We start from the raw sequence: 26,946 nt of genomic DNA on the forward strand, positions 1-26,946 counted from the left end.
ACACACCTCACACCTCCAGGGTGACGTCTCACCCAGTGGGTTGCTCACCTGCCACAAGGTCCTCTTCCCTCTACTAACCCTCTTGGTGCAGCCCAGCCTCAAATCTGCTGTACAAATCCCTGCTCCCACTTCAGTCCCACGTATGCCACTACTCAAGGGGGCAGGTTTAGCTCAGTTGGCGAGACATGGTTAATGATGCAGAGTGAGACCAGGAGTGTGGGATCAATTCCTGTAGTAGCTGAGGTTATTCATGAACGCCTGCTTTCCCAAACTTACCCCTCGCCTGAGGTGTGGTGATCCTCAGGTTAAAGGGGCAAGCAGCCTATGGTGATCGAGGACTATGGCGACTTTACATTTCTTTTACACTTATGAACAATCTGAACAGACAGGAGTTCTGCCTACCCTCTTCCCATCTGTGACTCCACAGGACAAACTCGAGCACAACCGGTGTGAGAAGGCACAGCCAGCTGGAATCACCCGTGAGCTCTGTGCCCTCACTCCCCATTTGGAAAGAGCTGGCCTGGGTGGAACAGGACCATGCCTGTATGATGGGCAAAGTGGGGGGCAGTGAGCAGAAGTGAGAACCCGAAGGACAAACTGACATTCCTTAAAATTCACGTGAGTAAACATATTGCTTCATTTATCCCCCGTGGTGTACTAATACCATCTCTCTTCCCTTGCAAGGCAATCAGACGAACAGCCTCACACTCCCTGGAAACCACAGGCCCGAAAAGCTCAGACCGGGACTTTTCAGACATCACTAACGAGGCGGCATCACACCTGTCACCCGCACCCTCTGCTAGCGCAGGTACTCACACCTCGGTGGGACTGTCGAGCAGACAGGCTTCTGGGTCACTGATTAGTGAGCCCCACACAGCTGATGATCCACAGAAGGTGGAGGCAGGGACATCCCAGGGATGCGACATTCAGAGGTATGCCGGAGCCCAGGACACAGCTGATCACCCAGGCTGAAGATGTGCCTCTGGATCCGGTCGTCCAGAGCTAATGGAACTGAAAATCATGGTGGGATTACAGTATTCCTCCTCGGACTGCAAGGCCGACTGGAGGAGTCCAATCACCTTCTGACTGAAGAGGTGGTATCATCAATACAATGCAACAAGGTCAAAACTGCAAGGGGGCATCCACAATGGAGATCTTGGTGCAGGACATACACGCCATTGATCTCCATGACTGAAGGTATGACTTCCAGGGTTCAAGTGCATGGTGCAGGTATCAGTGGGAATCCGAGCATGTGTACACCACAGGGCAGCACGGTAACACAAGTGGCTAGCACTGTGGCTGCACAGCGCCAGGGTCCCAGGTTTGATTCCCCGCTGGGTCACTGTCTGTGCGGAATCTGCACGTTCTCCCCGTGTCTGCGTGGGTTTCCTCCGGGTGCTCCGGTTTCCTCCCACAAGTCCAAAGATGTGTAGGGTTAGATGGATTGGCCATGATAAATTGCCCTTAGTGACCAAAAAAAGGTTATATGGGGTTATTGGGCTACGGGGATAGGGTGGAAGTGAAGGCTTAAGTAGGTCGGTGCAGACTCGATGGGCTGAATGGCCTCCTTCTGCACTGTATGTTCTATGATCTATGAGGATATCAGGGCCTCTGGATCTCACTCCAGCTACCCCTCTATACCATGGAAGAGCACTGGGGCCCCCGGGTGTATCATCTGGAGCGTGGTTATGGGTTCAAAATCGCCCCCAAAGTTTTAACCTTTATTTTTTCCAAGCTGTCTTGCCCAACATTTTGACTCAGGCCAAATGGGATCCGAGTGGTCCTTTGTGTCCCTGGGGCCCAATACTGAAGGACAGCTCAATCAAAGGGAAGAAAACTATGCCCCTTGTTTTAATGGAGCTCGGTCTGGTTGGGTCAGGGGTGCCAGGTCAGGGGTGGGGGGCATCAGGCATGCCCAATTGTCAGGCCGGTACAGTGAGTCCTCATGTGGGGGTTGAGTCAGGCATCGGGAGAGCTGGGCGAGGCCTGGGGGTGGCATCGGGCCTCAATTGAAGGATTTGGGACTTCTTGGGTCAGGCCTTGGGGACTGGTTCGAAGCTCTAACGGGCAGGAGTGGCAGTTGAGGGGAGTTGTGTTTGACTTCAGGAAGAGGACAGGTCTTGGGACAGGGTCGTAGATTTGGGTTAGACCTTGGGGAGGTGTGAGACGTATTGGTTGGATTGGGCCCCATGGGGAGGAAGGTTAGGTTAGGCCTTGAGGAGGTCGGACTGGGTTCCGAGGGAGGAGCATTGGATCGGGTTGGGTCTTGCAGTGGGGAGGGCAGGTCAGCTCACGTCCCAGGGGAAGGAGGATTGGATCAGGTTGGACCTCGAGGGATGGTGGGCCTGGTCGGGCCCTGACAGGAGGAGAGTTAGCTCAGGGGTGGGCAGGTTAGATTGGATTCTGGGAGGAGGTCAAGTTGGGGGCCTCGATGGAAGGTGGATCAGTTCAGGCACCGGGGAAGTGGAAGGTTGAGTTGGGTTGGGCCTTGGGTGGGGGGAGGGGAGGGCAGGGCAGGTCACGTCCGGGAGGCGGGGGGGGGGGGGGGGGGGCGGTGTGAATAACGGTTCAGTCAGGAAGGATCTCGGGGAGAGTGGGTCAGGCCGGGGTCCAGGGGGGGAATATTGGGTTGGATTTGGTCTTGATGGGAGGGTGGGTCAGGTTGAGTCCTGGGAGGAGTACTGGATTACATTGGGCCTCGGAGGAGTGTGGGTCAGGTCAGACCCTGTGGGGAGGAGGGTTGGGTTTTGCCTTGTGGGGAGGGAGGGGCAGGTTGCATCCTAGGGAAATGATGGTTGTGTCAGAATAAGCCTGGGGGAAGGTGGGTCAGGTCAGGCTCTTGTAGGTGAAGAAGGTTGAGATGGGTTGTGCCTTGGGGCAAGGGTGAATCAGGGTAGTTCTTGAAGGGTGGGGTCGGGTTGGGCTTCAGGGGTGAAAGTCATACCTTTCAAGGTGTGGAAGAGTCCCCCTGGGGGTGGGGGGAACGTTGTGGGTTGAGGCGTTTGGTTGGGCAGCATAGTCCTGGCAAGGTGTGGAGAAAGTCCCATGGAGGTGGGAGGAGTTCTGTGGTTGCAGTAGTCAGGGTGTGTGGGAGAATCCTGGCAGGTTAAGGGGTTGGGATTCCTTTTACTGTTTGGGAATGTGGGGGAAGTCAGTCTGGGCCTGTGCATTAGTACTCAGAAGTTAGAAAATAATTTAATTCTTCTAACTGATCCTGGGTAACTATTCATGCAACTCAGTCAGAACTATCCAAAAGTTGCAATGTAAATCGAATCATTGGATGGTACTTGGTGTCGGGCAATTGCCCAGGGGAAGTTTGCATTTCCGGACAATTGCCATTTAAACCTTACCTGTGAACTTCTGAGAGATGTTCCCAATCCATTTCCCCTTACTCATGCCCAAATAACAGCTTAGAGCTCAGGTGTTACAGCATTAATGTTGTTTATGGTTCTGAGTTCAGTAGTGATGAAGAACAACATCCTCAACAGGAAGTGCAGAGCCCTGAACAGCAGGAGGGGAAGGGGAGACGGATGAGGGGCTGCAAGGCAACAGAGGCCATAATATTATTATTAAGATACATTGTACTGTTGAAAACCATCTTGAGCTACCTTGAAATGATTGTGATTCAGAGCCCGATAACATTGTGACCCTTCCAGGTAGATGCTCACAGATGTGTGCCTTGACCATGGAAGACTTGGGGCGAAATTCTCCGCCCCTCACGACGGGTGGGAGAATAGCGGGAGGGCCTTCCCGACATTTTTGCCGCCCTCCCGCTATTCTCCCACCCCCCCCCGCCGAAGTCCCGACCCGAATCGCTGCCGCCGTTTTTTTACGGCCGGCAGCGATTCTCAGCTGTTAGATGGGCCGAAGTCCCAGCCCTTTCTGCCGTTTTTACGAACGGCAAACACACCTGGTCTTGCCGTTCGTAAAAACGGCGTCACAAACTCGCTATTAATAACCATGGCACCTATTGGCACGGCCGTACCACGGCCGTGCCAAGGGTGCCATGGGCCCGCGATCGGTGGGCACCGATCGCGGGCAGCGGGCCCGATGCCCGTGCACTACTTGTCCTTCTGCCGCTCAGCAGTATCCATTCGCGGGGCGGCTGAGGGGCAACCCGGCCCGCGCATGCGCGGGTTTTGCGCAAAAACGCGATGACGTCACCCGCGCATGCGCGGGTTGGAGTCTTCCAAACTGCGCATGCGCGGCTGACGTCATATGACGCATCAGCCGGCGCTAACTCCGGCAAGCGGGCTTAACAATTTTCGTTAAGCCCGTCTTGCCGGAGCCTACGGTGTCAGGCTGCTAGCCCCGACCGGGGACCAGAATCGGTCCCCGATCGGGAAGGGGCGCGCTGCCGTAAAACCCGCCCGGGTTTTACGGCAGCTTTACGATTTCTCCCGTTTTGGGAGAATCGCGCCCCTCATATCTCATAGCAATGCTCAAAGCAGCCATCAAATTTACTTGGGCTTCAACTTCTTTTCCTCTGGTTCCTTCCAATGACGAGCTATGGGCCAGGTTGCTGTCTCACAAGTGGCTGGACACGACGGCATTTCACAGGTTACCAATGCCCTGTTTTTGAGAATTGGGCAATACATAGATTTACATAGAATTTACAGTGCAGAAGGAGGCCATTCGGCCCATCGAGTCTGCACCGGCTCTTGGAAAGAGCACCCTACCCCCTATCCAAGGTCAACACCTCCACCCTATCCCCATTACCCAGTAACCCCACCCAACACTAAGGGCAATTTTGGACACTAAGGGCAATTTTATCATGGCCAATCCACCTAACCCGCACATCTTTGGACTGTGGGAGGAAACCGGAGCACCCGGAGGAAACCCACGCGCACACGGGGAGGATGTGCAGACTCCGCACAGACAGTGACCCAAGCCGGAATCGAACCTGGGACCCTGGAGCTGTGAAGCGATTGTGCTATCCACAAGGCTACCGTGCTGCCCCTTATAATACGTTCTGTTGCAGACAGGTAGGGCCTCACTGGCACAGAGAGCAGTGGATTTCAGTTCCTTCCCTACATTCTCCCTGGTATAAGACATCAACAATTACATTCATTGGTCATCAAGGCCCCAGATGAGTGACAAGTGAGATTCACCAATGGGAAGGCTTTCCGCTCTTCAAATGTTCAGCTGGTCTGTGTGCACCACGAGAGCTTGCTGCATGTGTGCTCTCACTATGATCCATAACTTCTGAGTATCAGGGGAGTATATCAGGGAGGTGTCCCAAAGACTTGTTGGGGAACCTGTCCTGGAACTTCCCAAGGTGAAAAAAAGTGAAAATCGCTTATTGTCATGAGTAGGCTTCAAATGAAGTTACTGTGAAAAGCCCCTAGTCGCCACATTCCGGCGCCTGTTTGGGGAGGCTGTTACGGGAATCGAACCGTGCTGCTGACCTGCTTGGTCTGCTTTCAAAGCCAGCGATTTAGCCCTGTGCAACTTCCCAGGAAGTTCAAACTTCCGACCCCTGAACTGGAAACACCTGAAAACAAAATCTAAATTGCAAACTTCAGATGATTCTCACTGTCACAGCAATAGTAACCCAGAAAATGTTAGAAAAATAAAAACCACTTTGGGCTTTGGCAACTATTGTACTGACCTTCCCCAACCCCTCCACGGGAACCCCAGCAACATCCTAATACAGCCCCCTTCCCCCAAGGCATGAGCGGGGCTGGTTTAGCTCAGTAGGCTAGACAGCTGGCTTGTGATGCTGAACATGGCGAACAGCGCGTTCAATTCCCGTAGCGGCTGAGAATCCTGAATTCTCCCTCCATGTACTCAAACAGCCACCGGAATATGCCAACTGGGGACTTTTCACAGTAACTTCATTGCAGTGTTTTTTTTAAATTTAGAATACCCAATTCATTTTTCCAATTAAGGGGAAATTTAGCAAGGTCAATCCATCTACCCTGCACATCTTTGAGCTGTGGGGGCGAAACCGATGCAAACACGGGGAGAATGTGCAAACTCCACACAGACAATGACCCAGAGCCGAGATCGAACCTGGGACCTCGGCGCCGTGAGGCAGCAGGGCTAACCCACTGCGCCACCGTGCTGCCCTACTTCATTGCAGTGTTAATGTAAGTCGACTTGTGACAATAAAGATTATTTATTTATTTATTTATTTATTCTCACAAGGATGCCCCACACCCCATGGCACCCATTCCACATATCCTCAAACCTCCACAGGACCACGAGATAACCCCACCACCACTACACACCCCATCCCACCCATCCCCAAAACCCACCCAAAGAAACCATCATGGGACCCATTGCACTGACCCCAAACACCACTCGGGACCTCCCAACTATCCATTGCTAGCCTTGGCTGTACCTCACTCAACTGCACCACTTTGCCACCAACTTTACCCCCTTTCCCAACTGAATCCCCCGACTGCTCCCTCCCAACTTCACACCCACCACCAACGCCTCCACTGACTCCACATTTGTCCACCAAATGCACACATCCCCTCAACTGCGCACACTCACTGACTATGGTTGTGCCCCTGTCCGCATCCCCCCTAAAACTGTGCAAATAACCCGGCTGCAACCCCCCCCCCCCCCCCCAAACTGGCTATACACTCCCACCAACTGCACAACTCATTATCCCTGACTACACACTTCTCACCAACAGAGCACAATGCCCCCCTGCCCCCACCCATTGAAAAACCACTCACCAGCCAGACTATCCAACCCCTCTACACAAGCTCCCAAAACCCCGACCATCCTCCGAATCGCCAGACTGCCGCTGACCTTCCAACCCCCCCATGACTCCCGGACGCAACTGGCTAGGCCCATAAACTGCTTTTAGGCAGATAATGCCATTAAAAATGGGGTGTGGATACTCATGTCCAGCCCTTGACTGAAGGCCTCAGGAGCACATTGCATGGCACAGTTCTCACCTGGCCTGATTCAGAAGGTCAGGCGAGAAAGGATTGAAAGGAGTTTTGGGTAAGAAACTAGGAGCGAGGTGGCAATGCAACTTTGATTGCCACTCAGTGGATGTTCTAGCCTTATCTGACAGTTGCCATGAATCCTTCAACCTCTGGTAGTCCAGGTTTCTGCAGTTCTTCTTTCATATCCCCAAATGACATGCTTGCATTTCAGAAGAAAGAACTATTTCTTGAAGAGATGACTCCTCACCCCCTTACAAAATCTCAAGACAGAGGCTCAGAGGTATTCCAACCACAGCCATCTGTTGACAAGGATCAACATTGAGTAGACAATTGGGCTTCCAGATGTGCGTTTCCAGTGCTTGGATCAGTTGGGTGATGCCCTGTAATACCCTCCTGACAAGATCACAGTGGTTTGCTGCGCTCTCTAGAACAAGATGTTCCAGAAAGGTATGAACCTTGAAGAAGGTGTCCCTGGAATGACAAAGCTCATTAGAGGAAGAGCAGGAGCAGGATGATGAAGAGGAGGAGGAAGAGATAGATGCAGAACACAGAAGCCAGAGGCGGTACCCAGGCTACACAGAGAAGTGACTGGGCCTGGAACAGGCTTCAGAGAACATCTGTTCCAGACATATTTCATCTGATTCCATCGAACCCAGGGGGACACTTACAGTTGTCCATGAGAGCACTTCCATTGAAGTTGCAGCCAGAATAACCTTTATCTTACCATCAATGGACAATGCGCATCTGTCCAAAAGTATCATTGTTCCCCTTTGTAATAATCTTTGTGAGGATGCTCTAATCAACCTCCTCGTGGGACCTGTAGAATATTAGCATCCCGCTAGTGGGCGGATGGGGACACAGGGCCCGCCCAGCTGGGGCTTGTTACCGGGCTATGTAAAAGCTTGCCCAGACTGGGGCTGTCATTCCGGTAGGCCCGACGGAGACTTATTGTGTGAACGCCGCTGTGGCGGCCATTTGTAATGACTAATATAGACTAGCAGTTATTCACCTAGTGTCTCCTGGGTCTTCATTCCCTTTTTTGGATTTTTATTTAACTTCACCACCTCTTCCTTCTTTTTCAGTCTTGTGATGAAAGAATAAAGAGCAGGATTCTCTCACCCCAGGGCTAGGCCGGAGAATCGCCGGGACCGGCACGAATCGCGGCACATCGGCCCTACGCCGGTCCGCCGATTCTCCGGAGAGCGGAGAATTGGCGCCATTGGCACGGCGCAGCGCCGGTCGGGGGCCGCTCTACGCCCCCCCCCCCCCAGCGATTCTCAGCCTGGGAGGCCACGCAAAAAAAGCCTAGTCCGACCAGCGCAATTCACACCTGCTGTTACCCAGCAGGACCTCGGCGTGGATGCATCTGGGGCAGTTTGGTGGTGGGAGGAGGAGGGCCCCGTAGTGGGCCTCTGCTGTTCACAATCGGGGCCCACCGATCGGCGGGCCGGCCTCTCGGGCTGGGGTCTCTTTTGTTCCGCGCCAGCCCCTATAGCCCTACGCCATGTTTCATTGGGGCCGGCACCGAGAAGGGAGCCACTGCGCATCTGACGCCGAGGATCAGCAGCTGCAGCGCCGTGGGTCACTCCAGTGCCTTGCTGGCCCCCTGTAGGGATCAGTATTTCTGCTCCTGAGGGCATATTGACGCCGTCGAGAAACGCAACGCGTTTACGATGGTGTCAACACTAAGCCTCAGGATCAGAGAATCCCTCCCAGAATCTCACAAGTCTGATGTCATACGTCAGTATTTACAATGTGCTTACAAAGTGAAAACATGCATATATACAGGTGAGAAAGCCCCCAGTGACTCACTCAGTGTTCTCGCTGGCACAGCGGCCTCCATTCTTGGCCACTTCTATGCGATTCTCCTCTTCCTGCCTAATTCTGATGAGGCGGGCAAGGATTCAGACATTGGCAAAGGTTTTGAATTAATTTTCTTGAACAATGTTTCAAAATCTTATAAATAACACACTGATCTCTGATGAACAGGGGAATAACATCGTGCAGGACCAATTAATGAACAACAAAACTTACAAATTAATTCATTTCAATTCATTTAATAAACACCCCACAGAAATGTAATCCTCCCAATCCAATTTGTGTTTTACTTTTTAAACTGCAGGATAACTGGTCTCCCTGCCTCACTTCATGAGATGAAAGTTTTACACATCCAGTTGCATGGATGACATCTACAAAGCTGAAACATATACTGTCCCCCGCGTTGTCTTTCAATCTCTTTACTTTAACCCATAGAAAAAACAACATTTTCCTCCAGCTCTCCGCTTTAACTCAACCAGGAGACTAAAAGGTTACACATTTCCTGAACAACACTCAAAATACCCAGCCAATAATCCCTTCTAGTTTCTATTCCTTGAGTTCCCAACCTCTGTTTCTCTTGTTCGATAAGAAATATTGCAATTGAATCAGTCAAACAGCAGACACATTTCTGACTGCCATGGTCTTTTGAAATCAAGCCTACATTCTTTCAGTCACACCTCTGTTCCCACCTTGATGACTGCAAATTGTCTGTCCAACCCTCCCTTCAGCTAATTAACTCTGGGCGCAATTCTCCGCACTCACGACGGTGCGGAGCATAGCGGGGTTCGTAAATTTTTACGGCCACGCTAGTCCGACGCCCTCCCTCTATTCTCCCCCCCCCCCACGCCCGGCTCCCGATACGAATCGCTGCCGCCGTTTTTTTTACAGCCAGCAGCGATTCTCAGCTGGCCGATGGGCCGAATTCCAAGCCCTTTACAGCTGTTTTTACGAACGGCAAACACACCTGGTCTGGCCGTTCGTAAAAACGGCCGTAAAGTGCCGATTTTTAAAACCATGGCACCGATTGGCACGGCAGTACCACGGCCGTGCCAAGGGTGCCATGGGCCCGCGATCATTGGGCACCGATCGCGGGCAGCGGGTCCGATACCCGCGCACTCTTTGTCCTTCCGCCGCCCCGCTGTACACTTCGCGGGGCGGCTGAGGGGCATCCCGGCCAGCGCATGCGCGGGTTTCGCGCAAATGCGCGATGACGTCATCCGCGCATGCGCGGGTTGGAGTCTTCCAATCCGCGCATGCGCGGCTGACGTCATGTGACGCGTCAGCCAGCGCAAACTTTGGCAAGTGGGCTTAACGAAATTCGTTAAGCCCGCGATGCCGGAGTTTACGGCGGCGGCATGCTAGCTCCGACCGGGGACCAGAATCGGTTCCCGGTCGGGGAGGGGGAGGCTGGCGTCAAACCCACCCGGATTTGACGCCAGCCTTATGATTTCTCCCTCTCTGGGAGAATCGCGCCCTCTATCCCTCAGATAATTGTCTCGTTTTCCATACAAGTATCTGTGTGATTGGTTTCAACTCTCTCCATTCTCATTGCTCTCTGGGTCTTGAAATTTCATCTGAATTCCTGATTTGATTTCTTGATTACCATCACAAATTGACGGCATCTAGTTACGCTATTCCTTGCACGAGGACATATTATTTCTGTATCAACTTTATCAAAACCTTTCATTACTTTAAATACCTTTATTGGTTGGCCCCTCAGCCTTATTTTCATAGAGAAAAGTGATCCAGTCTGTTCATCCTTTTCTGCTATGTGTATCCGCACTATCACCCTTGTAATTCTTCATTGCACACTCTCCAGTAATTCTATATCCTATTTAAGATATGAGTTCCAAAACCGTATGCGTGCTGTGTGAGATCTAATCAATTTTAGCATAGCTTCCATACTTTTCAATTCTACCCCTCCAGGCGCCCTCGTGTCATTCTTCGAAGCATCCTTAAAGTGGGGATTTGGTGGTGTTAATGGTGCCTAACCTCGGCCATCTGACCATGCAGAAATTCTTTGGGTATGCGATCATCTTCAAACCTGCAGACATGACTGAACCAAAGAAGCCTCCTCTGTTCGATAAATGCAAACAAACTTGGGAGATCTGCCTTTGAGATGGCTGCCACCTTTATGATATTTTCCTCCTGGATATACCTACAGTCCTATTTTATTCCATTCTTTGCGCGAAAACTTTCAGAATTGAAGCCATCAAAATGAACAGTGCAGTGCATGTTATCTTTGAAGGAGCAGATACAACTGAGAAGCTTTGGTAGTCAGGGAACAATTCTCAAAATCTGTACAGTCTGGCTCTGCTGATGACGTTGAATGCCTTAGCGAGATTTCTAAAATAATGGGAAGGATTTTACTCTGATCCTTAAACTTCTCTAGTTGGTGGCTTAAGATATCCACAATAGTTCTGTGAGCACAGACATTGCACTGGATTTTTAAAGCATAACCCTGGAAAAATAAGTATATGAGAGAGAAGGGAATAACGTTATGCTGATATGGTTAGCTGAAGAAAGATTGAAGGAGGTTCAGGTGGAGCAAAAACACCAAAATAAGCTGGTTGGGCTGAATGGTTAATTTTGATGCTGTACATTCTATGTTATTCTGTACTCACACTTGTGAACATCAGAAAGGATTTATGAAAAACATTATGCACAGCTTAGCAGGCTCGGTGAATCAAATTATTTTTATTCAATCCATACTTTCTAATATCCTCCTTTCTGTCAGCTTTGTCCCCTCTTTTTCGATGGAGTTTGACTTCCTGTTTGTCCATTCTCATTCTTTGCAGTTATTTATGCAGACATTCTTCAAGGAAACTCAAGTTTTTTTTGATTAGTTTTAATGCTCTGGAATTATTTACACAGCAATTCCCTCAAGCTAATGGATGGGTCGAATAGAATCTATGTGGTGTATTGTGCATGACTGTGATTATCTGCCAGTCATTTCATCATAAGAGGTTTCACAGCGAAGCCTTTATCACTTCAAGCTGGGTTCTTTGATAATGATTAGGAAGGGGAACCAGGCTGATTTTCCCCTTTGTAATCTGGGTTCAACAGCAATACTTCCCTTATTCCTGCTGCAAGTAACATTGCTGAAGAATAGCAGTCAGTAAATTGAAAACATACTGTCACTCTCATTCATTGGTAAACCAGACAAATATCTTATTTATACTAGAATGCCATTATAATAGAAGTTAGAGTTATAGTACATGGGGTGGGATTCTCTGTCCTGTGATACCGGATACGGGAAATGCATTTGGCAGGGAATCGTGCCTGAGCTGATAATCCTGGCCGGTGCTGGACACCAACCAGAATGCCATGATCCAGTGCCTCGTTAGTGTCCAAACTGTATTTTACTCCACATGTATAGCAAGTGCCATTGGCATATCATCAACGGGCACGACCCAGTATTCTCCGGGGCCTCCACGATGCTCTACCTCCACCAGGAGGAATTACCATTGGCAAGTTTCACTTGTAGTTTTAAAAATCGGGAACAGATGCCGTGGTGGCTAAGGGAGAAAGAGGAGGTAGCACATGTTCCCAGAGGCGCGACCATGGGCTGCCAGTCCTGTCATTGGCATTGGTGGCTGGGAGGGGGAGTGTCTTCCGGGGCCGAAGGGAGTAGTGGGGGGGGATGACCAAAGAATGGGCGGTGGCATCAGGGTGACCCCCAGGACCAATGTGGTGTCCAGGCACGGCCCGCCATTGCCTTGGCCTGCGCATCCCACTGATCGCCCACCATGGCCCATGATTGTGCAGAGCGACACCAGCTGTATTGATGAACCACCCCCCCCCTCCACCTCCAGCCACCCCCACCCCAACCACTCCCTCCACCCTACCTCCTCCTCTGAAGGTTGTTCTGCTATTTCCACCTTGTTACTATTTTCAACGCCGAACACAAATTCCATATCCTGGCTATTATTTCGCTCCCTCTCTCCACACAGCTAGTGTGAAGTTAAAACAGAGTGTGTTCACAATCTTTGTGCCCTATTAGATCATGAGATCAATTTCTTTACAAAAATCCTCTCCATCACAAATGTCCAGATTTTTGCAGAGTCAGGGAAGACAGAAGAATCCCAACACTTCCAAAGGAGACCATTCAGTCCATTGAGTCTGCATCCACCCTCTGAAAGAGCACTCTACCTAAACCCATTCCCCTACCTATCCCTGCAACCCCACCTAACCTGAACATATTTGTTCACTGAGGGGCAATTGTAGCATGGCCAATCCACCTAATCTGCATAACTTTGGACTGCGGGAGGAAACCCAAGCACCCAGAGGAAAGCCACACAGTCAGGGGGAGAACGTGCAAAATTCACACAGTCACCCAAGGTCGGAATTGAACCCGGATCCCTGGCGCTTTGAAGAAGCACTGCTAACCATTGCGCCATACGTGTAGCAAGGCCTTAGCTCCCAGACATTTTTAGGTTAGACAGAAATTATTATGGAGGACATATAAGATGAGGAGAACTGACAAGCTAACATTTAAATGCCCAATCCTTCAAAACATAAAAACAGGCTGCCTGTGACAGTGAGAATTAAAAAATCCCAAGCTGTGACATGAGTTAAATCCCCACCACTTAAAAAAAAAGTTTTAAATAGGCTGCTTGTCTCAGTGAGTGGTGAAAGACTATCTGTTCTAACAGCCAGAATAGATATTTGTTAACATTCTTCCCAGGGCTGTTATTATGTCATTATTACTGTTTCCAGAATCTAGGGCAGGATTCTCTGACCCCCCACCGGGTCAGATAATTACAGGGGTTGGCATGAATCCTGTCCCGCCGCTCCGACGCCAGCTGCCATATTCTCCGGCACCGGATTTCAGGGGGGGGCGGGGTATACCCCGTGCCGGTCGGGGGCCGTTGGCAGCGCCCACCCCCCCAGCAATTCTCCAGGCCCCGATGGGCCGAGAGGCCATCAGTTTCTGGCCAGTCCCGCTGGCGTGAAATGGACATGGTCCATCATGGCGGGACCTGGCTTGGAGACTGGCTAGGTGAGTCCTCGGGGGGGAACGGCCCCCAGGGGGCCCCCATGGTACCTGGCCCGCAATCGAGGCCCACCGATCTGCGGGCGGGTCTGTGCCATGGGGGCACTTCTTCCATCTGCGCCAGCATCTGTAGGGCTCCATCATGACCGGCACAGAGAAGAACCCTCTTGCGCAAGCACAGGAACACGTTGGCCGATGGTGGTTCTGCGCATGCGCCAACTCACGCTGGCCCTTTGGCGCCGGTTGGCATGGTGCAAACCCCTCTGGTGCCAGCCCAGCCACTGGAAGTGCGGAGGATTCTGTACCTTCTGGTCGGCCTGACGCCGGAGTGGTTCGCGCCGCTCTTGGTGCCAGCGTCGGGCTATCCGGCCAGTTGTGGGAGAATCCCGCCCCTTGTTTTATTTCACCAGAGCTTTCTAAATTCAAATTTTGATTGACAGCTCAAAGAGGTTATTTGCTGTCTTTCATCTCAGGTTTTGAATGCAACTCTGGTTTTTAAAAGGGATTGCGTAGTTGAGGGCATTGAAATGTTTTGAATAGATGTTCATGAATGGGGGTAATTATTTTAATATAGTAACGGCTGTAATAAATAGTTAGAACTTTATTTTATTTCAGCTCAACTTGGCTCCTGAGATCTGCCCATTGTGATATTGGATGAGTTGGCATGAGGATAAAAGATGCCATTATGGTTATTGGGCGGCATGAGTTGTCATGGAGACATGAGGTGGCATTCAGAATAGGTAGGAGGCTGGCGATGTAAGGAGGAGCTAAAGAATTCCCCTCTTGGGTCACTGTCTGTGTGGAGTCTGCACATTCTCCCCATGTGTGCATGGGTTTCCTCCGGGTGCTCCGGTATCCTCCCACAGTCCAAAGATGTGCAGGTTAGGTGGATTGGTCATGCTAAATTGCCCTTAGTGTCCAAAATTGCCCTTAGTGTTGGTTGGGGTTACTGGGATATGGGGATAGGATGGAAGTGTGGGTTTGGGTAGGGTGCTCTTTTCAAGAGCCGGTGCAGACTCGATGGGCTGAATGGCCTCCTTCTGCACTGTAAATTCTATGAAATCTATGAAACTTAATATTGTGCAAAACAACTAGGATTAAGTACCAACTAACCAATATAGGTATTATAAACAGACCGCTTCAGTACTCAGCATCTGCTGTGGCTGCCTATGATCTATGTCTGGGAGCCATGCTCCATCCTGCACCTGCTCCATGGAATAAACATCCCACCACTTGAGAGTGAGTTTCCCTGAGGTGGACGTAGCAAGCTGGACGATTTCCCAATGACAATGACAACTCGACTAATGAGAGGAAATTTGTGCCAAAGTCTGTCTACTTCCACCACCGTGAGATTTGTTTACACCCTTGTCTCCGCATATATACAGCTAAAGCTCTCACTCATGCTATTATCTTCTTCATAAGAACATAAGAACTAGGAGCAGGAGTAGGCCATCTGGCCCCTCGAGCCTGCTCCACCATTCAATGAGATCATGGCTGATCTTTTGTGGACTCAGCTCCACCTTCTGGCCCGAACACCATAACCCTTAATACCTTTATTCTTAAAAAAACTATCTATCTTTCCCTTAAAAACATTTAATGAAGGAGCCTCAACTGCTTCACTGGGCAAGGAATTCCATAGATTCACAACCCTTTGGGTGAAGAAGTTCCTCCTAAACTCAGTCCTAAATCTACTTCCCCTTATTTTGAGGATATGCCCCCGAGTTCTGCTTTCACCCGCCAGTGGAAACAACCTGCCCGCATCTGTCCTATCTATTGCCTTCATAATTTTATATGTTTCTATAAGATCCGCCCTCATGCTTCTAAATTCCAACGAGTACAGTCCCAGTCTACTCAACCTCTCCTCATAATTCAACCCCTTCAGCTCTGGGATTAACCTAGTGAATCTCCTCTGCACACCCTCCAGCGCCAGTACGTCCTTTCTCAGGTAAGGAGACCTAAACTGAACACAATACTCCAGTTGTGGCCTCACTAGCATCTTATACAATTGCAGCAAACCTCCCTAGTCTTAAACTCCATTCCTCTAGCAATGAAGGACAAAATTCCATTTGCCTTCTTAATCACCTGTTGCACCTGTAAACCAACTTTCTGTGACTCATGCACTAGCAGACCCAGGTCTCGATGCACAGCAGCATGCTTTAATATTTTATCATTTAAATAATAATCCCGTTTGCTGTTATTCCTACCAAAATGGATAACCTCACATTTGTCAACATTGTATTCCATGTATTCCATTGTATTCAGATTTGACTATTCCAATGTTTTCTTGACTGTCCTCACATCCTCCAAAACTCATAACCATCAACGCATCTAAAACACGGTCTGTTCAGATTCAACCTGCATTATGTACAGCTCACTCGTCAATCCTGAGCTAGATAACCTTACGTTAGCTCCTTGTCCCTTAATATGTCAAATTTAAATTCTTAATCTTTATGGCTCCCTGTCTCTGGCAACCTTTTCCAGCACTACAACTTTCTAAGAATTCTGCATTCCTCAGGTTCTGACATTGGATATGACCCCACCATCCTTCATTCTACTATTGGCAGCCAGCTATGTGTTCTGGAATCCTCTCCACCTCCCCACCTCTCTCTCCTCCTTTATAAGCCTTTTTCTACCCACCTTTATAATAATAATAATCACTTATTGTCACAAGTAGGCTTCAATTAAGTTACTGTGAAAAGCCCCTAGTCACCGCATTCCGGCACCTGTTTGTGGAGGCCAGGATGGGAATTGAACCAGCGCTGCTGGCATTGTTCTGCATTACAAGCCAACTGTTTAGCACACTGTGCTAAACCAACCATCTTTATCGTCAAACTTGTATCCACCCCAAGTAATATCTCTTTTTTTTGGCAGTTTGTTGAAGATTAACATGTGGCCAAAGCAGCTGGCGAGGTTTTTTGTAAATGTAAATCATTGTCGTCGATTGAATGGCCTTTGCTTAATCTGGTTTTTTAAATGCTCTCCTAATGTGGCCTTTTTGCTATCGGTTATAATTTCACAAATCAACGTTCTCTGCCGCAAGACATACAAGAGGATAAAATTATGGCAGGCAAACATTTCCTCAATAATTTCTATGGAAGCTTGTTTTCTTCTTAATGTAATTGCAAAGGAAATATCTTCAGTGCATAATGAGTCCCCATAAGCCACCCTCCTCACAACTGAAAATGCTAATTGCTATTGATCATCTTTCTGCTCTGGTTAAGCTGAGGGAAATATAATACTCATCCACTCAAGAAATGCTTATCTTGTTAATTATTGTGAACATAAAAAAATAATTTTCCCAAATAGATTATTTTTTACTGCAATACACTTTTCTTTTAACATTAACATGTTCTCAGTAACACGTGTACAATTATGGGAATACTTTGTAATTAGCCTGCATGAAAATATACCTTTTACAAACATGCAAACATTTGTATTCATGTAAATTATCAACATGTAGGTGGCCAGCACAGGAAATCCAATAACGGTATATATTATCAAATGTTCATCTGTATTCATGCACATAAAATAACTGCTAGAATGTTGGATAATTGTTCCAATCAAGGGTTACACATCAGAACTACACAACATCATATCACCTGAATAAAGCCCTCGAATAAGTTTCTTCAATGTGCCTTTTTAATAGCAAATGGGATATGCGCATATGGTTGATGCATTGTGAAATGCATTATTCATTAGCTTGCTTTCATATTTGCTGTTATGTAGCTACGGATTAATAGCTGTGTACATCGCCAGTGGCACTGTACACCAGATATTAATCCTCAGTCATGTAGCTGCAAATGCAGGAGTACCACCTGTTCAATAATTTATCATTTTCTTTCATATTTGACATGTACGCACCAAGAATTCAAAAAATTATTTTGGATCCCCTCCATCCATTTACTTTTTTTAAACCAAAACAAATGTTATATTTTGCTTAAACCACAAGGAACCTTGTGCGGGATTCTCCCTTTCTGAGACTAAGTGTTGCCGCCGGCGCAGAAATTGTGGAGTTCCACAACTGCAAAACTGGCGCTGAATCTGGACCGATTCTGCTACTGTTGAGGGGCCAGCACCGGTGCCACGTGGAACACAATTGATTCGCCGGTTTCGCGATTGACACTTGGGAGGCTGATAAGCTGCAGCTGCATATACAATCTTCACTCCCCACACTCACCAGCCCGGCAAACTAAATGGTAGCAAGATGCACGGTCCCATGCTTCATGGATGCCAAGCTGGAGACCCTCCTGGATGCAGTGAGGAGAGGCAGATTACCAACATTCGCTGTATCTGGGCACAGGTGGCAGAGGAGGTGAGCGCCGTGGGCAACACTATCCGGACCCACCAGCTGTGCCGAAAAAACTGCACAACATCCTCAGGGCAGCCAAGGTGAGTAGGCAGCACTGTGCTCCTGGCAACAACCCCTATCCCACACACCAGTAACCCCCCTACACCACCCCCCACAACCCGGAGGTTGGCCGAATCCCCACCCTGCACCATATACTGACACCGATACTGGCCACCATGGCCGGATGCCCTGGCCATCAAGACCATGTCAGGCTCACTCTGTCGATTTCTGTTAGCCTCCTGCCCACAGGAGAAGGCCACCCACAACCGGCAGGAGCATTAGAAGACTGGAGGCGATCGCCGGATTTGCGGCCCCTCACCATGGCAGAGTAGAGGGCCCTGAACGTGGTCGGAGGAAATGGAGGTCTCTGGGGTGGAGTTAGGCCGCGGGCAAGGAAGTGAGACCATGCTGAGTTGCGTTTCCCCATGACATGTGTATCAACACCCCAACAACACCACCCCCCCACCACCCTCACCACCACAGCACCTCACCCCCACACCACCCTCATCGCCACCCTCACCCCCACATCCACCACCCACATTCCCCCCGCCCCGGCCAGCAGTCTAATCATGCTTCTTTTCTTGTGTCTTGCAGGACCTGCTGGTGATGGGGCAGGTCCATCAGGTGTCCCCTGCCCCCAGCCAGTGCCACAGCAGGAGCCCCCCGTGAGCCAATCACCGATGCTGAGAGCAACGCTCCACTCGAGACGCAGGAAACTCCGGAGCTCGGATCCGGGGATGACACGGATTTCCCTTCACAGCTGTCTGCAACTCCCTCCACCATCCCAGAGACACTCGCCTTGGTTGGTCACTTTAGCGAAGAGGCTCCTGGGACACTATCTGGTGCACACCAAACAACTGATTGGGTACAGCAACTGGAGGTAGGAACAGCTGAGGGGACAGCCAATCTGAGGGCAGACCGACCCCAGGCAGAAACTGCTGTCGTGATGGGTTTCAGCCTTCTGGAACAGATAGTCCTATCGATTGTGGAGATGCAATCACAGAGCCAGGGACTACATGAGGACCATGCAGGAGCAGGAGGTGGTGCCAACCATGTGTGTCACCCAGGTCAACACCGCACGGGTGACAATTGTGTGGAGGCATTGGGGTGACGGTTCTGGCTATGGATTAACATGTCCAAGGCTTGGGACATTCTGTGCAGGTGCTAGCTGAGGCCTAGGACAGGGTTAGCGCCTCACAGGCAGCCATGTGCCAGAGCCACCTGGAATGGCAGCGGCGCTCCTGAGCGTGGACCAGTCACAATTGGACATGGCTGGGAACATCGGTCGCATTGCCCAGGCACTGGCCGACGTGGCGCAGACACAGAGGGAGGTGGCCCAGTCCCAGTGCCCAATGGCCCTGGCTACTCCACGGGACAGGGGTGCGAGCAGAGCGATCCCCTGAGGCTCCCCCACCACCTGGCGCGACGAGTCCAGGAGGCCCTCTGCTGTCTCGACCAGGATCCGCAGGCTGGCGGCCATGGAGTACTGGGAGTGGACCATCTTTGATTTGATTTGATTTATTATTGTCACATGTATTAGTATACAGTGAAAAAGTATTGTTTCTTGCATGCTACACAGACAACGCATACCGTACATAGGGAAGGGAAGAGAGACTACAGAGTGTAATGTTAAAGTTATAGCTTGGATGTAGAGAAAAGATCAACTTAATACAAGGTAGGTCCATTCAAAAGTCTGATGGCAGTAGGGAAGAAGCTGTTCTTGAGTCGGTTGGTATGTGATCTCAAACTTTTGTATATTTTTCCTGACGTAAGAAGATGTAAGAGTAAGTCCGGGGTGCGTGGGGTCCTTAATTATGCTGGCTGCCTTTCCAAGGCAGCGGAAAGAACTCCATCTAGGACTGCGCCACATCACTCATTGACTGTGCCACCACCTTCAGGGCCTGTGTCACATCAACCAGTGACTGTGATATCTCCCTTTGGGACTGGGCCACCAAACTCAGTGTCTGCGCGACACTGCGCCTGGGCAATGCCGTTGACATTCCCAGCCATGGCCTGCTGTAACTGGGCCATACTCAGGAGCGCTGCTGCGATGTATCGGTGGCTCTGGCACATGGTGGTGTGCGGTTGGTATGGGGCTAAGGGTTGTGTGGGGGTGGTGAAGGGGGTTAGGGTGGTGTGGGGGTGAAGTTGGTGGGGGTGTTAAGATGATGTGGGGGTGGTTTTGGGGGGGGGGGGGGTTGGCACATGTGTCATGGGGAACCGCAACGAAGCGGGGTCTCACTTCCTCACCCGCAGCCGAAACCAACCTCATCGACCTCCCTTTCCTCTGGGCCACGGACCTCATCCAGGGCCCCCTGCTCAGCCAAGGTGTGAGGCCGCAGGTCCGGCGACCCCGCTCCTGTCTTCTCCTGCTCCTGGCGGTTCTGCGTGGCCTTTTCCGAGGGGGTGGGAAACAGAAAACGATAGTGTTCGACAGTACGACACATGCAGCCGAGGGAGTGGGTAGCCGGTGGCCTCAATGACTGGGCATCTGGCCATGGCGTCCGGTATGGGTGCCGGCATGTGGGGCAGAGTGAGGGATCACCCGAACTCCGGGTGTGGGGGGGGAGAGGGGGGGAGGGTAGGAATGCAGGTATGTTCGTGCCAGGTGCACATTGCTGCCTACTCACCCTGGTCACCCTGAGTAGGTCTTGCAAATTTTGGCGGCACTGCTGGCCGGACCGGATGACGTTGCCCATGGCAATGCCTCTGCCACCTGCGTCCAGCCGCAGTGAACAGCGGCGGCAGCAGCCTCCTTCCCGGGCCTGGGTACAAGGTCATCCTCCTCTCCTTCAGGTCGTCCAAGATGGGTCTCCAGCTTGGCTTCCAATAACTTTGGTGCCGTTCTCCTTTCTGCCATTTTGTTTGCTGGGGTGGTGAGTGTGGGGAGTGTTGTGTGTGTATGCGGCTGCAGTTTGTCAGCTTCCTAATTGCCAATCGTGAAGCGGCTGAATCCAGCACCGATACTCATTAGAATCGATTGGGTTCCACATGGCGCCTGAAAAGTAGCAGAATCGGTCCAGGTGCGGCACCAGTTTTGCTGTTGTGAAAGTCCATCAATTCTGCACTGGTGTCAACGGGCTGGATTTTCTGATTTCGAGATTCTGGCTCACCATTGCCGCCCTGAGGAAGTCGTGAAGTTTCTTCCTGCACTGCATGGCGTGGAAAGAGTGGCGTTTTACGACAGCAAAAATGGTGCAACAACTGCATCGATTCAGCTACTTTAAATGGGCTAGCACCACGCCACAGAATCAATACCATGCAAAACAGCACCGGGTTCGCAGGGTCCATGATTGGTGCACATGAGGTCCACACGCAGCAGCTGCATGTAAAAGGTCAATCCCCCCACACACATCGCCCCAGCCAACAAGATGGCTGGAAGGAGAGCAGTGCCACGGTTCAGGGACGCAGAGCTGGACACCCTCCTGGATGCCGTGGAGGAGAGGCAGATGACTTGCATCCTGGCCTTTGAGGATGTGATAGAAAATCCCGTTTCGTCCCTTGACCCGAGCTTCGGGGTTTCCTGAATCTTGGACAGAGTGCCTGAGCGCAAGTGGCAGAGGGGCCCGGCCAACCACACCCACCTGTTTTGGGCTTGTCCTAAACTTGCTGGGTTCTGGACAGCCTCCCGAGGCAATTCCAAGGTTGTGGGAGTGAGGGTGAAGCCATGCCCAAATGTGGCAATCTTTGGGGTATCAGACTAGCCAAAACTGCACAGGGGGAAGAGGGCCGACGTCCTAGCTTTCGCTTCCCTAATCACAGCTGGCGAATCCTGCTCGGCTGGCGATCAGTAGCACCACCCACAGCTGCAGACTGGCTCTCTGACCTCTCGGACTTTCTCCATCTGGAGACGATTAAGTACAATGACATGGAGAGCAGCCCAAATATCAGCCCACTGTCCAAGATTCAGGAAACCCCAAAGCTCGGGTCAAGGGACGACACAGGATTTTCTATCACAGCTATCTCTACACCCTACACCATCCCCGAGACCAATACGTCAGGTGGGCACATTAGTGAAGAGGCTCCTGGAACACCATCTGGTGTGCACCACACATCGTATCCGGTAAACCTGGTGGAGGTAGGAGCAGCCGAGGGGCTGGACGGTCGGAGGGCAGGCCAGTCCCAAGAACCAGCTGTCACCCAGACGGTCCCAGGCCTCTGGAACATCCAGTCCCAGCCACAGTGCAGGTGCAGTCAAGGACCCAGAGACTACAAGAGCGGATGATGGTGGGCATGCAGCACCTACAGGCGCAGGTGGAGGATACCATCCACATGCAGGAGCAGGGGGTGGTGCTGGTCATGCGTGCTACCCAGGCCCACACCTGGACATCGCACAGGTGGCGTCTGCAGTGGAGGCATTGGGGGCGAAAGTTTTGGTAATGGATTAGCGTGTCCACAGGCAGCATGGTGGCACAGTGGTTAGTATTGCTGCCTCATGGCGCCGAGGTCCCAGGTTCGATCCGGGCTCTGGGTCACTGTCCATGTGTAGTTTTCACATTCTCCCCATGTTTGCGTGGGTTCCGCCCCCACAACCCAAAGATGTGCTGGGTAGGTGGATTGGCCACGCTAAATTGCCCTTTAATTGGAAAAAATGAATTGGGTATTTAAATCTTAAAAATAAAATGGATTAGCATGTCCAGGGCCTGGACCATTCTGTGCAGGCAGTGGCCGAGGCCCAGGACAGGGCTGCCCTCTCACAGGCAGCCACGTGGCAGAGCCACCTGGACATTGCAGTGGCGCTCCTCAGCTTGGCCCAGTCACAGCAGGCCATGGCTCAGACCATTGGCGGCATTGCCCAGGCGCTGGCCAGCGTGGCGCAGAGAGTGGGCGGTGTGGCCCAGTCCCAGAGGGAGGTGGTCCAGAACCAGAGGGAGGTAGCACAGTCGCAGCGTGACAGTGCCAAACATGTATGTTCTATGTTTATAACACAAATTTTAAAAATGGAAAATTGGCCAGATTAGAATATAGAGTGCAGAAGGAAGGCATTCGGCCCAATGAGTATGCACCAAACCACTTTAAGTCCTCCCTTCCACCTTACTCCGTAACCGCGAGGGGTCGCAGGTGCCCGTGGAGGGTGCGTCCCGGTGATTGTGGTCGGTGCCAGGGGTGGGGGTGAGTGCCGGTGGGGGGGGGGGGGGGGGGGGGGGAGTGCTGGGGGTGGGGGGTGGGGTGGGAGGGTGGGGGGTGGGGTGGGAGGGTGAGTGCCGGGGAGGGTGAATGCCGGGGAGGGGGGGGTCGGGGGAGGGGGGGGGTGGAAGGGTGAGTCCCGAGGAGGGTGAGTGCCAGGGAGGGTGAGTGCAGGGGAGGGTGAATGCCTGGGAGGGGGGTTGGGGAGGGGGTGGCTGGGGAGTGTGAGTGCCGGGAACATTGATTGCCGCGTCGGGGGCGCTGGGGAGTATGTGTGCCATTGAGGGTGAGTGCCGGAGGAGAGTTGCCTGGCCAGGTGCCAGGTGGCAACAGTTGTGACCTTGCAGCCCATGGCACCTAGCTAAGGAGGGGGATATGTACAGTGATGATATATCGTCTATCCCCCACCCCCTGCAGACCATAGCGTTTGGGCATCACCCAGCGATGTTGGTCATCGTGGCGGGAGCCGTCCTACATGTTGCCATGGGGGACCTGGAGCAGGAGCGTGCCAGGGAGGCGGCGGAGGCTGCCGCAGAGGAGAGTGCCGCAGGGAGGCAGGTGGCAGCCGCCCAGGCTGGAGGGCCGCCCGCCCGACAGGACGAGGAGGAGGAGGTGGTGGTGCCACGGCGATGGAGATGCCTGATGAGGCCCCGTGTTTACCGGCGCCGCACGTCATACCAGGACCTTACGGACCGGGCACATAGGGGCAACTCAGGATCAGCCGGAAAACCGTCGTCCATATCTGCCATCTCATGGCACACCTGGCACCGCGTGGCACTGGGGGAGGGCACCCTCTCCCGGTGGCTGTCAACTTTACGGTGGGCCAGAACTTCTACGCGACAGGGTCATTCCAATCGCCGAGTGCGGACCTGTCCGGCATCTCGCAGGCATCAGTGCACTAGTGCATCCGTGCAGTGATGGACGCCCTTTATGCCATCGCGGACCGCTACATCCAGTTTCCTGTGGACTGGGCCAGCCAGGATGCCCAGGCAGCGGGCTTCACTGCCGTGGCCAGGATGCCCATGGTCCAGGAGGCGATCGATGGGGTGCACGTTGCCATGCTGCCACCAGCTGATAAGAGGGCTGTGTTCACGAACAGGAAGCAGACCTACTCCATGAACATTCAGGTGGTCTGCGACCACCGCATGAGGATCCTGCACATCTGCGCCCGGTACCCGGGCAGTGTACATGACTCGTTCGTATTGGCGCAATCGTTCATCCCAGCAATGTTCGACGGACGCCACTCTGGCTGAGGGGCTGGTTGCTGGGCGACAAGGGTTACCCTTTGCGGTCGTGACTGATGACGCCTCTACGGAGGCCACAGAATGACGCGGAGAACAGCTACAACGATGCCCATGCAGTGACCAGAGGTGTGATAGGGAGGTGCTTTGGGCTGCTGAAGATACGCTTCAGGTGCCTGCACCACTCTGGAGGGGCCCTCGAGTACCCGTCGGATAGCGTCGGCTGCATCATTGTGGTCACTGCGTGCTGCACAACATAGCCCTGCAGAGGGCTGATGTGAAGAGGCAGGAGGGGGGGGAGGGGGGGGGGGGGGGTTGGGGAGGAGCAACACAACAAAGGGCAGGCCTCCCCAGATGAGGAGGATGGGGGCAATGTACAGGACAGACGGGCTTGACATGGATGGGAGGCTGCCTACCGTTACCGGCTGGGACAGCGGGCACGGGACAAGATGATTGCCGCCAGGTTCACAGACTAGGGGTGTGTGGGAATCACCGGGTATGAGCACAGACAGCACACCATGGCACCAGCCTACCACCCTCACCCCACCCACCCAACACTAAGCACCTTCACCCACCACCAACCACCCACACCCCATCCACCCACCACCAACCACCCACACCCCATCCACCCACCACCAACCATCCTCACATCACCTACATGCACACCACCCCTCCATTGCACATCCACCTGCGGCACACTGGGCAGTGCTCGCACGGTCGCTGGTAGAAGCGTGTCAATTGCATGCCATGGAGGATGATGACAACCCTCTGCAATGAGCTCTGGGCTCTACATCGTTGGACAATGTCTGGCTCATGGCCACAGTGCCACCCTCAACCCGGACCATCCCTGCATGCGGCCGTGACACTGCAGCACACGGTCCCGTCATCTGCCTGGGGGGATGGCGACCCGGGGGGTGGGGTGGGGAGCAAAGAGGAGAAAGATGCAGGAAAGGTGGATAAGATTTGGGGGGGGGGAATTAAATGTATATCAAGAAAGAAAGAAATGGTCAAAGACAGTTAAAATGAAATGAAAACAAATGGGTCGAGGTGGGGTAGAGCTGATCATCTGAAGTTGTTGAACTCGATGTTCAGGCCTGAAGGCTGTAGCGTTCCCAACCGGAAGATGAGATGTTGTTCCTCCAGTTTGTGTTACTTTGCTTCCCCCTTCCCCTCCCCCCACATCTACAGTTCATCCTCTGATGTTAGTTTCCCTGCTGTTTGACCTTTCACATCTTTTGTCCTCTCTGGGGACTGCCATTAACACTCTTTCCCTTGGTATCTGTGGCCATTAGCACCCGGTTTCCCTGAGTTTCTGTGGCTATGACTTATCTTTCATTCTCACTGCACAGTATAAATATTTCCCACTTTCTCTGTCTGTTAGCTTTGACAAACAGTCATCGGACTCGAAACGTTAGCTCTTTTCTCTCCCTTCAGATGCTGCCAGTCTTGCTGAGATTTCCCAGCATTTTCTCTTTCGAACCAGTGGGGTATCACAGGGATTGGTGCTGGGAGTTGTTCTTTGTTCTTTGTTCTTGGGACCCCGGCTATTCACAATATATATCAATGATTTGGATGAGGGAACAAAATGTAACATCCCAAAGTTTGCAAATGATACCAAATTAGGTGGGAGGGTGAATTGTGACAAGGATGCAGGGATCCTACAGCATGATCAGGACAGGTTGGGCGAGTGGGCAAATCAATGGTGGATGCAGGATAATTTGGATAAGCATGAGGTTATTCACTTTGGAAGCAAAAACAGGAAGGCAGATTACTACCTGAATGGTTGTAAATTGGGAGAGGGGAGTGTGCAGCGGGACCTGGGTGTCCTTGTGCACCTGTCGCTGAAGGTAAGCATGCAGGTGCAGCAGGCGGTAAAGAAGGCTAATGGTATGTTGGCCTTCATTGCAAGAGGTTTTGAGTATAGAAGCAGGGATGTGTTGCTGCAATAATACACGGTCCTGGTGAGGCCATACCTGGAGTATTATGTGCAGTTTTGGTCTCCTTCTCTGAGGAAGGATGTTCTTGCTCTCGAGGAAGTGCAGCAAAGGTTTACCAGACTGATTCCAGGGGTGGCAGGACTGTCATAAGAGGAGAGATTGACTAGGTTGGGATTGTTCTCACTGGAGTTCAGAAGAATGAGGGGCGATCTCATAGAGACTTATAAAATTCTAACAAGACTAGACAGGGTAGATGCAGGGAAGAGGTTACCAATGATGGATGTGTCCAGAACCAGGGGTCACAGTCTGAGGATTCAAGGTAAACCAGGGTAAACAGAAATAAGGAGACATTTCTTCACACAAAGAGTGGTGAGCCTGTGGAATTCATTACCACAGGAAGTAGTTGATGCTAAAACTTTGAATATACTCAAGAGGCGGCTGGATATAGCACTTGGGGAGAATGGGATCAAAGGCTATGGGGATATAGCAGGATTAGGCTATTGAGTTGGATGATCAGCCATGATTGTGATGAATGGCAGAGCAGGCTCGAATGGCCAAAAAGGCCTCCTCC

Source organism: Scyliorhinus canicula, chromosome 3 (assembly GCF_902713615.1).
Source record: "Scyliorhinus canicula chromosome 3, sScyCan1.1, whole genome shotgun sequence".
Taxonomy (NCBI): Eukaryota; Metazoa; Chordata; class Chondrichthyes; order Carcharhiniformes; family Scyliorhinidae; genus Scyliorhinus; species Scyliorhinus canicula.